The following is a 13,774-nucleotide window of genomic DNA, read 5'->3' as shown; positions in this document are numbered from 1 at the left end:
GTCCTATTCAGTGTCACACATGGTACTGGGGACATTAGCTTTATATAAGTTGACCATATAATATTATTATGTATGTACACTGTGCAGGGTTGACGCTTGTTATCTGTATAGTAGTGTTGTAAACTGGTATGGAAAAACTGATTATAACTGGTATTGTCTTTTGCCCACTCACTTGGTAAACTTCTGCTGACAAGTGATAATGTCATAGCATAACCTCAAAGCATGTGTAAATGTCGTGTAACAACAAAATAATATTTAGGAAATTTGTAGTTGGCAAAATTTTAATTTGGCGACATACGCACTATTTAATTTTTATTAAATTTACTGATAAATTGGCACTACACTGTTGCACATGTTGTAGGCTGACAGAAGGATGAATTTGTATCCTGAACGTTTCTTGTGCTGAAATGTCTGCCTTGTAAATTTAGTGCTCAGTCACAGTAGGCTGTCCACTGATAGCTTTCACAGGGTTAGATCATCCGACGCGTGATCAAATATCTGAGTCTGACCTGGATTGGATCACGTGTGCAATGGATCAATTAGTTCACGTTGAAGTGTTTTAACCTAGTCCTGCCACAACCTAGTTTTTTTGTGAACCACAACTACTTATCATGATCATGTATCTAAGTAATACAGTAAACCTTTGATTTCTTTAGGATGTCATGTCAAGTTACATATACAGTGTTAAGGAGTGTTGACAATGTCATCAGTGGACTGTTTATTGAAGCCAATCTACAAGGGTCATTGAAACTTACTACTGAGTAGATACCTGACCAACTAACACATTGCAAGTGACTATAGGTATCGCATCATAACTTGGAGATATGCATTTGTACAGGCTATACTTAAGTAGGACACTCTCCTCTCTTTTTATATTATGAACTCTTGCTAGTGGGCTTGGCTCCATGTAAGCTTATAGACAGCATCAAACATAAGATTCATGCAGACTGTAATACTCTAATTGATAAGTGAGCACAAGCAGAGTCTTATAATTAGAGCGAATTTGCTAGTTAGTGCATAGAATCACTGATATGAGCAGTTGTTCTTATAGATAAGACTTGTTCGTGTTTTATGTATACAGCTTCCCTAGACATATCAGTACTATACATTTGGTGCATATAGACACACATGTCAGAGAATAATAGTATAGCTTTGAGCATTGTTAGGAAGTTGTACTGAGCTTTCATGTCTTTGTATTGGTTGGTACTGGTGACATCAGCTTTATAATATTACCATGTATTTTGTGTATGTATACTGTGCACATGGCTTTCCCCTTGTTATCATTTAAACTGGAAAGTTAAAACCCATTGATTTATCAGAATTCCATTCAAATGCTCTAATAGAACATACACACTTAAACAAAATAATCTAATAGAACTGTCACTTTAGTTTGAATAATAGAGCATTTGTGTATCGATAGCTGAACATTAAAGGGACCACTGTACTAGGGTATGTGTGACCTATTAGAGTATTTTGTTATTACATGAACATTGTATTATAGTAAGTGTATGTTCTATTAGAGTAGTTGAACGTAACTCTATTATAAACAAATGGGCTTCATTTATTTGAACAAATGCACTTAACTGAACACTTTTAAGATTGAATTGAAACAGATGTTCAGATAGTGGAGGTCCTACTATATTTATTATACATCACAGTTAGACAAAGCAAATACAAATTGTTTTACACGTTAACAAATTTACTTGGTTATGTGTGACCCGGTCCTAGTTACATAACCAAGTAATAATAATAATAATAATAAGTGACGTCATAAATAATTAATTAATTACATAATTAATTAATTAATGTACAGCGAAACTACTTAGCACACACACAAATGCTCACCGGGATTGTGTTAGACGGTAGTAAAACAGGAGAAATAAAAAGGGATTCTTTCTTCCGTGCCTTCGTTATTGAATACAGTTTTCCATATAACGCCATCCTTTTTCAGTACCTGACAACCAGTAACTCGTTAGTTACCACTCGTAAAACCTATTTGCGTGCCCAGAAACTAGTAAGGCCGGTTTGTAGCTCATAGCAACCAATTCAAATGCGCTGCGCCGCCTGCGCGTTAAACCAAGCGCTTGACTCCTTGTCTCCTATGAGGGAAAGCACTATTATTGGTGGAAGCAACGATGTTTTCTTACTTGGAAGTTAGTTCTATGTAATGTACTCCAACTATTACTTTACTGCAAGTAGTTTTTAGGGTATTCCATTTGAGTATTAAAATGCGCAAAAGCATTAGAATACACTTACGAGATTTTAGCCAATAGTCAGTTGGGGAAAGTCTTATTATTGGACCAAATTTACAAGTTTGTACTACTGTCAAATCACTGATACTACGCTGTGTGGTCTGTTATTTAGTGACTAGTCCATAAGTGGTGACTTACTATTTGTAGCTACTGTACAAGCATTGTTTAGCTATGAAAAAGGTAGCAAAACAAAATTTCTATGATAAAAGACTCTGTTTACTGTGTTCAGGATAGAGTAAGGGGCACCAAGAAATAGTTTTTCATATAGAGCAGTCGTTCTTATAAGACTTGTTTGTGTTTCATGTGTATGCAGCTTCTGTAGACATATCAGTACTGTGCATGTTGTACACTAATGATGCAGACACATGTGTCATAAGATAAATAATATACTTTGAACATTTGCTTTTACCATATGCTTGCAGCACTAGATGTGCGACTGCTGGTCAAGACAAATCTATTGTAGATAACATGGCTTATAGCTACTATAGCATTCAAACCAATATTGTTAACACTGAGTAATAATGACTATAATAGCAGTGCAAATGTAGATGTAATGAGCTATTCAATTTGTGGATGGTAACAGTGTTAGTGGAGTTTGTACTAAGATTCTGTCTTATAGCAGTGCTGCCTGTTCACGTCCCAAAACAAACCCAAAGATTCACTCGCAAACAACTATAAACTTGTTGCTAACTACTCGCATAACAATAGTCTATATATCGCATACATACAGTATGCTATAGGATACTAATATAATTATGTTCTAGTTAAATGTCTGTTGTTACATATAGCTTGTAATGTATGACTGTGTACAGTACGTATGTATGATGACTTACGATATGTGACCGTCTCAGCGAATATCTGTCTAGTTCGCAAAAGCATGAGTATTTAGAAAATAGAAATTTTAAAATAATCCGTAAAATTACACATGCTACAAGAAAAAAAATATGCAAGCTTTTATCGGGCCAGTACTCAAAGAAGGAAGATTCAAATCAATTAAACTATGCACCATCTTTGTTTTAGAATCTTCCAATGGTTTGTGTGTCACGTGAGTTTGTTTACAGAGCAGTAGACATAAACAAAGTTATTGCTGTTGTTTTTTTTTAACAAAACCACCTTCATACCTTTATGCACAGGTGAATGCAAGGCAAAAACTATACCTTAGTTGGTCTGCCAATCCATGGTGAACATTGTAAGCCAAATTTCAACTTTGTAGACTAATCTAAATGGAAGTTACAGGGTAAGACTGCGAATGCAAGCGCCTGTAGTTTATTTTTAGTTTAGTCACCATACAAATTGATTTCCTTGTTCTTCCTACTTTCTAGCACTGTAATTCCAAAACTACTCACCACAGAAGGCTGAAACTTTGGTGAACCATTTCTTGGACTATGCAGATAATGCTGAGAAATAAAAATAAAAAAAATTTAGAGGTTGTGCAAACTAGACAGGTTTTCACTGAGATGGTCACATATGTGATTATTGTATGTACATTCAGTAAAATTAAGTAGTGGATATCATTCAATCTTTCTTTAATAATGTTACTCTGTGTTGTGTTGGCCGGTCCATCTGTAATGCTATAATTTTTATAGCATACTGTAGTATTGTTACTTGAGAATAAAGCAGATGGGGTTGATAATGGTCCTATTCAGTGTCATACTGTACATGGTATTGGGGACGTTAGCTTTATATAAGTTGACCATATAATATTATTAATTGTGTACACCGAGCACAGAGTTGACGCTTGTTTTCTGTGTAATAGTGTTGTGAACCGGTATGGAAAAACTGATTAACTGGTATTGTCTTTTGCCCACTTACTTGGTAGACTTCTGCTGACAAGTGATAATGTCATAGTATAACCTCAAAGCATGTGTAAATGCTGTGTAACAACAAAATAATATTTAGGCAATTTGCAGTTGTCAATTTTTTTTTTGGCAAAATACACACTATTTAATTTTTATTAAATTTACTGGTAAATTGGCTCTACACTGTTGCAGATGTTGTAGGCTGACAGAAGGATGAATTTGTATCCTGAATGTTTGTTGTGCTGAAATGTCTGCCTTGTAGATTTAGTGTTCAGTCACAGTGAGCTGTCCACTGATCCCTTTCATAGGGTTAGATCATCCGATGCGCAATCAAATATCTGGATTGGATCATGTGTGCGATGGATCAATTAGTAGAAATGACTGTTCTATTAGGGTAATTTGAGAACAAGTGTTTGTTCTATTACAGTATTTGAATAGGGTTCTGTATAATTATAGTTTATAATCTGAACAATTTTACTACTTTTATCAACTTGAGAACAGTGCTGTTCAGATTATTGAGGATCCACTGTTTAATATATTGCTATAATATCCATTATTAGCTTACAATGTGCGACTGTTGTGTGCACATATGATAAAATTAAGTGGTGGATAACTCCCAATCTTTTTATGATAGTTTTTCTCTGTGTTGGTTGATCCATCTGTTTCCCTATAATTTTGATAACATACTTTAACATTGTTACGAAGTTGTACTGAGCTTTCAGTGTCTTTGGGTCTTTGTATTGGTACTGGTGACATCAACTTTATAATATTACCATGTATTTTGTGTATGTACACTGTGCACATGGTTTTCCCCTTGTTATCTGTACAGTGGTCCTTCTATTATTTAAATTCATTAAATAATGGGAAGTTAAAACCGATTGATTTATACACAGAATTCCATTCAAATACTCTAATAGAACATACAGTGTACACTCTGAAACAAAATACTCTAATAGAACAGTCACTTCTGTTTGAATAACAAAACAATTGGGTATCGATGGCCGAACATTAAAGGGACCACTGCACTGGGGATGTGTAACCTATTAGAGTATTTTCCATTACATGAACATTCTATTAGAGCATGTGTATGTTTTATTAGAGTAGTTGAACATAACTCTATATAAACAAATGGGCACAAGTTGACCACACCATTTGAACTACCACTAAGTAGTATCCACATTGCTAGATGGGTGCTATTGTCTCAAATAACTTCCTCTATTCTCTGATCAGAGTTTGGACCACACCAAATGTTACATAACTTATTCTAAATGTAAAGTGTCCAACCCACTACTGGTTGTTTGAACTGTGTTATTTATTCTTGTATAATAGTTAAGTACACTAGACCCTCAGTTATCCAACCATCATTTATCCGTATCCTCGTTTATCCACAATTGGTAACGACTGCTTTATTAGAGTATTTTGAGTACAAATGTATGTCTATTAGAGTATTTCAACAGAGCTCTGGATATAAATGTATAGACTTCAGTTTTACAAACAATTGATTTATCTGAACACTTTTACCATTGTCTGAGACACATCATGTTTCAGATAACCAAGGGTCCACTGTACCTTCATCATATTTGACTGGCTAATAGCCGCGACTCTTACAATAGCTGCCCCCAGATAGTGCCACTCTACAGCCTAGAATTATTGTCATAAGAGCCACATCTTGTATCTGAATATGCTGGTACAAGTGTTGATAAGACATGTTTGGAGCAGAAACCAGGCAAAGGAGTTGTTTTAAGCCAGGAAATAACGTTTTTGAGAGAAGTTTAAATAAGTGATACCGTTGAAGGATGATTGAACAAGGCCAGTAACTTGTGAATCCATACAGACACCATGAGCTGCTACCACACAAGCCCATAGTAGCCGTCTTCACATAACAGCTGCAGGGTTTTCTTTGTTGAAAGTTGTAGTAGCCTCAGCTATAACAGGTCAAATGTAGTATTTGTTTTAACAACTAAATGTTCCATGATTGCTGAATTGCAGCATGTGCGGTTTCTTTTACACTCAACAGAACAGTCACTCTAATATAGCAGGGAGACAGAATTAGTTGCTACTTGCTAATAGTCAGCCTCATTTTGGGTCTAGTGTTAAAAAAATTCTGGATAGTATGTTTCCTGCTTTTCTGTAAAGTTTCCCTAATAGAGCAGTCACCCTTATACAACAGTAAAATAAGTACTGTATACAGTAAACTGCTGAAATCACCCTCAGATTCAACCCCAATGGTCTAATTTTCCAAAATTGTCTTAGGGGTAGGGGTGGGGTGCATGGCCTACTAGGAAGCACACTAAGGTATACCTTCCAAGCTTTAGTATTTATGTACAGTGGAACCTGTGTTACGGTCACCTGGATTAAGCGGTCACCTTTGCATAACGCCCAAATATTTTCCCATTCAAATGTATGTATTGTGGTCTGCATTAAGCGGTCACCTATCTAACGTGTATAACGGCCAACCAAGAATTTGCCTATGAATCACTGTATACATAACTTCATCCTTCGTATAGCAGTCGCTTCCTTTTATGGTGGCTTGTTAAGCCAATAGTCTGTGACCACGGCACCATTTCAATTAATGCGCATGCAATTATCACACTTCCTTCCTTTCAATGAATGCTATACAAACTATCAGGCTTCATTACTTAAACGTATTCAATAGCTATAACCAACATTCATAACAAGCTCACCTTGCCCTTTCTGTATGAAGACTAGTAAAATTATACTCTATTGTGATTGGCGCGAGTCTCTTAATAATAATTACTCATTTATAACGGTCATAGCCACTAAAATGCTGCTGACCATCTTATGCAGGTTTTCTCTATAACAGCCACCTGTACATAAAGGCCAGATATATCTGGTCCCAAGGTGACCGTTATAGACACGTTCCACTGTATAGCTAGGCCCTAAAGTCTATCAGTTCTTCTGAATTTTAATTGCATTGGAATTAGCAGCAATGAGAAGGTGTGTACACTGGAGAAATGAGTACACTGGAGAAATGATTGTCAGCTCACTTATCGTACAGTACGATAGTACTGATATCGTACTGTATAGTAGAGACCACAAAGACATGGGTGTGGCCCATCCAAAAACCATCCTCATTTTTCCCAAACGATGATGTGGCAGTATTGGTTAGGTAAAACTAAGCCCAAACAAGCCTTCAGATTGACCTAACATGTTTCCAACAAGTTGCTACGGAATTTGAAAAAAATATTTAACAGAATATCTACTCTTCTACTCTGTGTGTGTCTGCGTGCATATGTGCATGTGCTGTAGTGAGTGGTGATGATTGTGTGGTATCAATAGTCTTTTTCTAATGGTACAGGGAACAGGGAATTCTTATTATAAGCTCCGCTTGTGATTAATTCAGAGTAAACCAATTACTAGTAACTGTTAGTTACTCTGATGTAAAACTTAGACCAAAAAAATAAATGTTAGTTTACTCTGAAGTAAATCTCGGGGTAAACTATGCTATATACGTTGTGTCCCACCCGTTAGTTTACTATTACATTTCCTACAGGGTAAAATGGTATATCAGTCTTCTTCCTGTGGTGAAATGACATACAGTGCTAGCTCCCTTGATTATCTGAACACTTGGTTATCCGAACAGCAGAATTGAGTTCTCTTTTGTTTATGATGTATGTTCTATTAGAGTATTTGAGCTCTGTATACAAATGTATGGGGTTTGATTATCTGAACATGTCTTGGTCCCAAGGGGGTTGGATAACACTGTATTACCCTGTGATTAATGGTCATGTGGAATAACACAGTTACTTTGTTTATGCGAAATGGTAGCTTGAAGCAGCCCTTGAATAGCCGTACTTCTATCCATTCACTAGCCAGAATAAAATCCATTGGCAAAAATGATGTAGTGTTGTTTAAGTTGTGCTACTCATTCTTGTACAGTAGCTGAGTAATTTCATCAGTCAGTCAGACTTTTTTTATTCAGAATAATATGTCCCTGAGAGGTTCCCTATACTATACATGTAACTGTATTTGTTGGATATCAGATGTGGGAATAAGCAGTATCATGTATTCTTATTTTGTAGCAAGATAAATAAATGGAATACCTGTCTCAAGTTACTATTAATGGATAAAGATAAACACTTGAAAGATATTTATGTATATTGTCAACTGTTACGTGCTTTTATGTTGTTATCATACCATATTTTTAGTGTATAGCATCAGAATTCCACTTAAACTAATGTTAGGTCATTAAGTGGGTGTATTTCTTTATGTTTTTTGGTCTTGAAAAAATCTACCCTACTTGCAAGCTAAATGTTACTCTTATGATGTTACAAACTGACACTACATCTACATTCTTGTGGCATAATCAGGGCTATGGGGACAAGGTAGAGAGGCCACCATCAATTGTGACACAAGCAGCTGATGCAATAGGACTTTGACTATCCAAACCGTGATTATTCATTCTTTATTAGTGACTGCTCTATTAGAATATTTCTTCATTAGGTGAATGTTCTATTAGAGTAAGTGTATGTTCCATTAGAGTAGTTGAACGGAACTCTGTATATATTTAAACTGGCACACAGGTGTTTGGATAATGGAGGTCCTACTGTACTTATTATGCATCACAGTTAGACAAAGCTGCCACAGGTTGTTTAATACGTTAACAAATTTACTTGGTTATGTGTGACCCGGTCCTAGTAATAATAATAATAAAAAATATTAAAAAATTAGCTAATCTCGATTGCATAATTGTTACACACTGTTGATTTTTTCGCTGTATCTTCCTTGTTTTTAGCTTGATTTCTTTCAAACCACAAAAGGTTTGAGGTTCAACAGTTAACCTATTCACCCACCGATTTTCAGCTTCTTCCCATACGCGGTTTACCCTGTAGGCGTGACAACATATTGGTGTTATTTTTCGTGCATAATCGCTCATAACTCTTTGCCTGTTTATGGTATTCCAGCCAAAGTTGGTACCGAGATGCGCCTTTATACCCCCCTTCTGTGTGCCAAATTACAAGGCAATCGGATAACGCGTTTGCGTTTTATAGCAGTTTTTGTAAGTGTGCGAAAAGAGGAAGAAAAATAAGAAAAAAAAACTAAGAAATTAAGCCAATTTTTGAAGTCGCATATCTCAGGAATGCCTGAAGCGATTTTGCTCAAATTTGGAATGTGGAGTACTGAAGTTGGAGGGAATGTACACAGCAAAATTTGTCTTGTTTCATCAAGGCAGCACAGAGCTACGGAGGTGCGAAAATTGCGTTTTCTTTCTTCCTGTCAATATACTCACGGGGTTGCGCGCCGGCTTCTTGGGCCGCACGACACACTACCGTGTGTCTTGATCCCTGTCTGGCCAGGTAACCCACCACCCTTTTAAAAAATCTTAGATCTGCCCCCTGGAAGTCACTTCTCAGCATTGAACATATCAGCTTTCCACCTGTATGCCTTTGCAGATGCCAGCACTAAGGCTACTGTGACCTGTCTCTAAATTAGCTGTGCTAGAACACCTCAGCAGATAAATTATAAAAGTTAAGATCTTTCTATTCCCTGGACTATGGAATAACTGAGAAAATCGATTAGTCATGATATGTGACCCAGTCTGGGAAAACCGGGCTTATCGCCTATTTAAAAGTATCGAGAAATGCTGGTTTTAAGTATTTAGTGTGTTGTAGCTCACCAATGGTTGAAGCTATGTGTACCAAATGTTCACACGTTTTACACCAATTCCCTACCTTCCACAGCATCCACTGTGAAAGTGGCCAACAACTTTTCCCACCATTTTAGATTAAGGCGTAGGGATGGATTAGGCCAAGTTTTGGGCCATTGAGGTCTCAAAATTGGCTAAAATGAAAGGAAAATCACAGCAGAGGTACTTATTCAACACCACAGAGCTGTACAGCCACACACAGTCATCCCCAGGCAGACCAGAGCTCCATTAAGGCCCCACACCGCACATATAGATCGTCACTGGGCTTGGGAAAAGCAGCCAGCAAAACCAGACCACTCACACAGCATAATTCATACACAAATACTGACAGTATTTAATCCGTCTATGCTTAGGTGTTGGAACTAATAGTCCAAATATTCTACCTTGGCTCAAACAAAAACAAATCACAGCCCCAAATAGTGAATAACATTAAAGTCATTTAAAGATTTGAGGTTCGTTTTGTCTTGTTATAAGGAGAATTTAAAAATAGTTGTAATAAAGATTGGGTTAGAATATGTAGTATTGGAACACTATTTGTGTTGTGTCAAGTCTAACTGATTTTGATTGTGGAATTAGATAGTTTATTCATGTAGCTTTGTGTCCTGTGTGAAAGATCGAATCTGCTGACATGGGCGATAAGACCGGTTTTGTCAGACTGGGTCACATATAACAGTACATGGAAATGTATAACGTTTTGTGTTGAATAATGACCTGTTTACAGTTAGAGCCAAAGGATTTACCCTTTGCATCATTTGACACATAATGTGACAATATGACATATTGCACTAGCCTAGTAGCCATGACGTTGCCATAAGCTCTAGTTTGGAGAGAGTGATTGTCTTGATCTACACGATTCTTGATTCAAAACATTGACACTAATTTTGCTCAAACTTAAGATTCTATGAGAGCGACATTGAAAGTACATCAGATGGTTATCAAACATACAGACAATGCTTTATATAGTACGCGCGCAGGAAACATGACTACCTGCAGTTAAGTGGCTAATGTTTCCCTTGGCACCACTGGCTGGCTGTCGTGTTGTTGACCTTGGCATTGACTCTGACGTTGACGGAATCTGAGTCTTCAATTCATTTCGTTCTAACTGAAATACAGCCTGTAATGTAAGCAAAACACACGGCATTAATAAAATTTACTTAATAGAGAGGACTCTCCTCTTTTACCTATCAAATGTAATTTCGTTCCAATCAACTACAAAACATGCTGGGGGATCTGGACTAGTTATGAATAAATGCGGCACGCGAATATTTACTCTGCGCATGTGTAGAGTATGTTGTCTATTCTGTATACCCGGACACTCGTTTTCGTAAACTGCTTAATGGAATCATACCAAATTTGGTGTGGACATACCTTGCATAGAGCCTAACTAGACCTCCAAGTTTGAGCCAAAAATCTTGTTTGATTGTTGTGCTAGACCACATCAAAGTCGTTGCTCGAAATCCTATATTCTCGGACGGTACTGCACACAATGACGTATTTAAGGGGTACATTGCCTTTAGGTCTAAAGGGAAGATTTTACGCTATGCTCTCATTTTACTCTAAAGGGAAGATTTTACGCCACTCTTTGCTTTATGCACTTAATAGGAAAATTTTATGCCAAACAAATGGCGTAAAACCCAATGCAAGCAATCTCTGTACAGTATCATACATAATGGGAAGATTTTACACCAAACCCCACACATTGCACAACACAAGAATACTACCACTATAGTTTCTATGGAAACACTTGAAAAGCTGTGTACTGGGTAACCATGGTAACAAGAATAAATATTCTGGCAGGTGGCTCTGAAATGTTCATTTCTTCAAACTTTCACCCTGTGGCCTGGATCAAAAGCTGCTGCAAAGAAATTTTTCATCCAAGCCTCTTACTAAGACCTGACACTTATTTGAACCATGTATGTCACAAACTATTCAAGATGATACAGTTAGCATATCCTACAAACAATTTCACAAATACAGCCTTATTGTTGCCTTACAATGAGCAGTATCCATGGCAACAAGTACAAGATCACCTGCAGCAAGCATTATTAACAATTTTGCAAAGAAAAGCAGTTTTTTGAAATAATCTTATAATTGCTGTATAGATCATGAGTAATTGTATAGACCTAACCTACAGCAGGTGTAACCTACAGCAGGTGTAAATTACATGACTCCAACAAGTTTCACAAGTACCTTAAGCAAATCTACGGTGGCCCGTTCCGGTATATTTCCCGGAAATTTCCGAGAAATTTCTTCACTTTTTCTCATTTCTCAACAGTTTCTCTAATATTTCTCACCTTTTTCTCAATTTTTTCTCTATTCTTGAAACTTTCCCTAAAATTTCTTTAGTACTTCTCGATCTTTTCTCGTTTCTCAAAAATTTCCATAGAATTTCTTTGAGAAATAAGACGTTATGTGTACGTGATCAGTACTTCTCTAAAATTTCCATAGAATTTCTTCGTGGCATACGACGTCATAATGCGTAATTAAGAGTTCTTACTGTACAACTTAAAAGTGCGCGTGGATATGGCGGGAAAAGATGAAGTTTCTTTTTTGTTCAAGTGCGTTAAGGAAGGCAAGATTACGGGAGACGAAGCCATCAATATCATTGGCAAGGGCAGATCATCAGCCACCACAGGAGCTATTATGAGATATGGACCCAATCATAGTATCCAACGCCCTACACCAATTGCAAGTAAGCCAGCAACCGTTATCTTGTTACACATACTGAACGTAGTTCGAGCACGTGCATATTGACTTTAATGTATAAACCTGGCTTTGGTCTGTAGAGCTGTCTGGTTTTTTGTCAAAACAAAATGCTCTATATGTAGTGCTCATGAGCAATGGTGTTTTAAAAGCAGGATCTTCTGCCTTGAGCTCTTATCAGAAAATATCTTTTTTGTTCATAACATTTTTATTGTAGCCAACTTGTATTTTTCCTTTTAATGCCTGCTTTAATTTGTATAATATGTAGCTAGTCGCATGAAAGTCTCCTGTCCAGACCGTATTGCCTTAACTTCTTGACATTATCAATTAGAGATTATAAGTACCCCCTCAGAAAAAGTTTTGTCGTCTGCCCACACCTTTTTGTTCGGCAACTTTTTGCATACAATTTGTTGTTACCACCAAGGTGTTAACCATATAATCTTACCACCAAGGCCTTAACCTTAATTTGCATGCAACAATTTTGAAGAAGAATGGTATGGATGATTCACCAGACCCCTTCCTAGAAATGGGGGATTTTAACTTCTAATTGACGAGTGGTGCTTACGAGGAATGTGACTAGCTAGTGTTTTATAGGCATCACCAGCAACATGGCACTTTCATTTTACTAGGTAGCAGTAAAAGAGCTGAGATTATTGAAAAATATAAGTAACTCCAACGAGGAGAACGATCAAATAGCTCTAAGAAGACAAGATGTGCTGCTAGTGTTCAAAAAAGAAACCCAGTTTTAATTAAGGTCAGTGTATAACTAACTATTCTAATAAGCATCAGTGGTGTATCCAGGGGGTTTGAGAGGGTTCCATGGAGCACCCTTTTTGAAAAATCATCAATGAAGCACAATCAAAATTCTCTAATAGAGCATTCACTAAAATCTAGTGATGTGCGATATAGCTTATTGTTTACATTGCATATTGTGATTATTGCAAGCAAAATTATCACGATTATCATAATTATCACGACAATTAACATGTAACATTAGATGCCAGTCTACAGGTGAGAACTTATACAAACAACAAGTTTCTGAGTGCAGTTGTAACTAGTGATGAAAATTTCTATCAGAGAAAGTTTCTTGTTTATTGCAATTACTATGTATTTAGTTGAAATTTTTATATCACAATATAGCTTTGTCACAATATGATTATCATGAGATACACGGTATACGATAGATTGTACCATCACTACAATAATGCAACCGTCCAGGATGTAATCAAATGGCGGTTGCCAAATTGGTCTTACTGTATGTTGAACTTGAGAAAAACTGAAATTCACTCAAAATTTCTGCCGCTTTTGGTCTGAGCCTTCAAAAGTGTGGGTTGCAATAGTGAAACCCTGAA

General features: G+C 36.7%; 1 long non-coding RNA gene across 1 annotated transcript; it reads left to right on the top strand.

Moving 5' to 3' along the window:
- Positions 1-2,070: 2,070 nt before the first annotated feature.
- Positions 2,071-8,230, top strand: LOC136244948 (uncharacterized). Its single transcript, XR_010695667.1, has 3 exons — positions 2,071-2,153; positions 7,566-7,683; positions 8,095-8,230. It is a non-coding gene; the product is annotated as an uncharacterized lncRNA (long non-coding RNA).
- The last annotated feature ends 5,544 nt before the right edge of the window (positions 8,231-13,774 follow it).

The sequence above is a fragment of the Dysidea avara genome, chromosome 14 (genome assembly GCF_963678975.1).
Source record: "Dysidea avara chromosome 14, odDysAvar1.4, whole genome shotgun sequence".
NCBI lineage: Eukaryota > Metazoa > Porifera > Demospongiae > Dictyoceratida > Dysideidae > Dysidea > Dysidea avara.
Note: the sequence above shows the minus strand (reverse complement) of the source record. Positions and strands in the feature narration are given on the sequence as shown.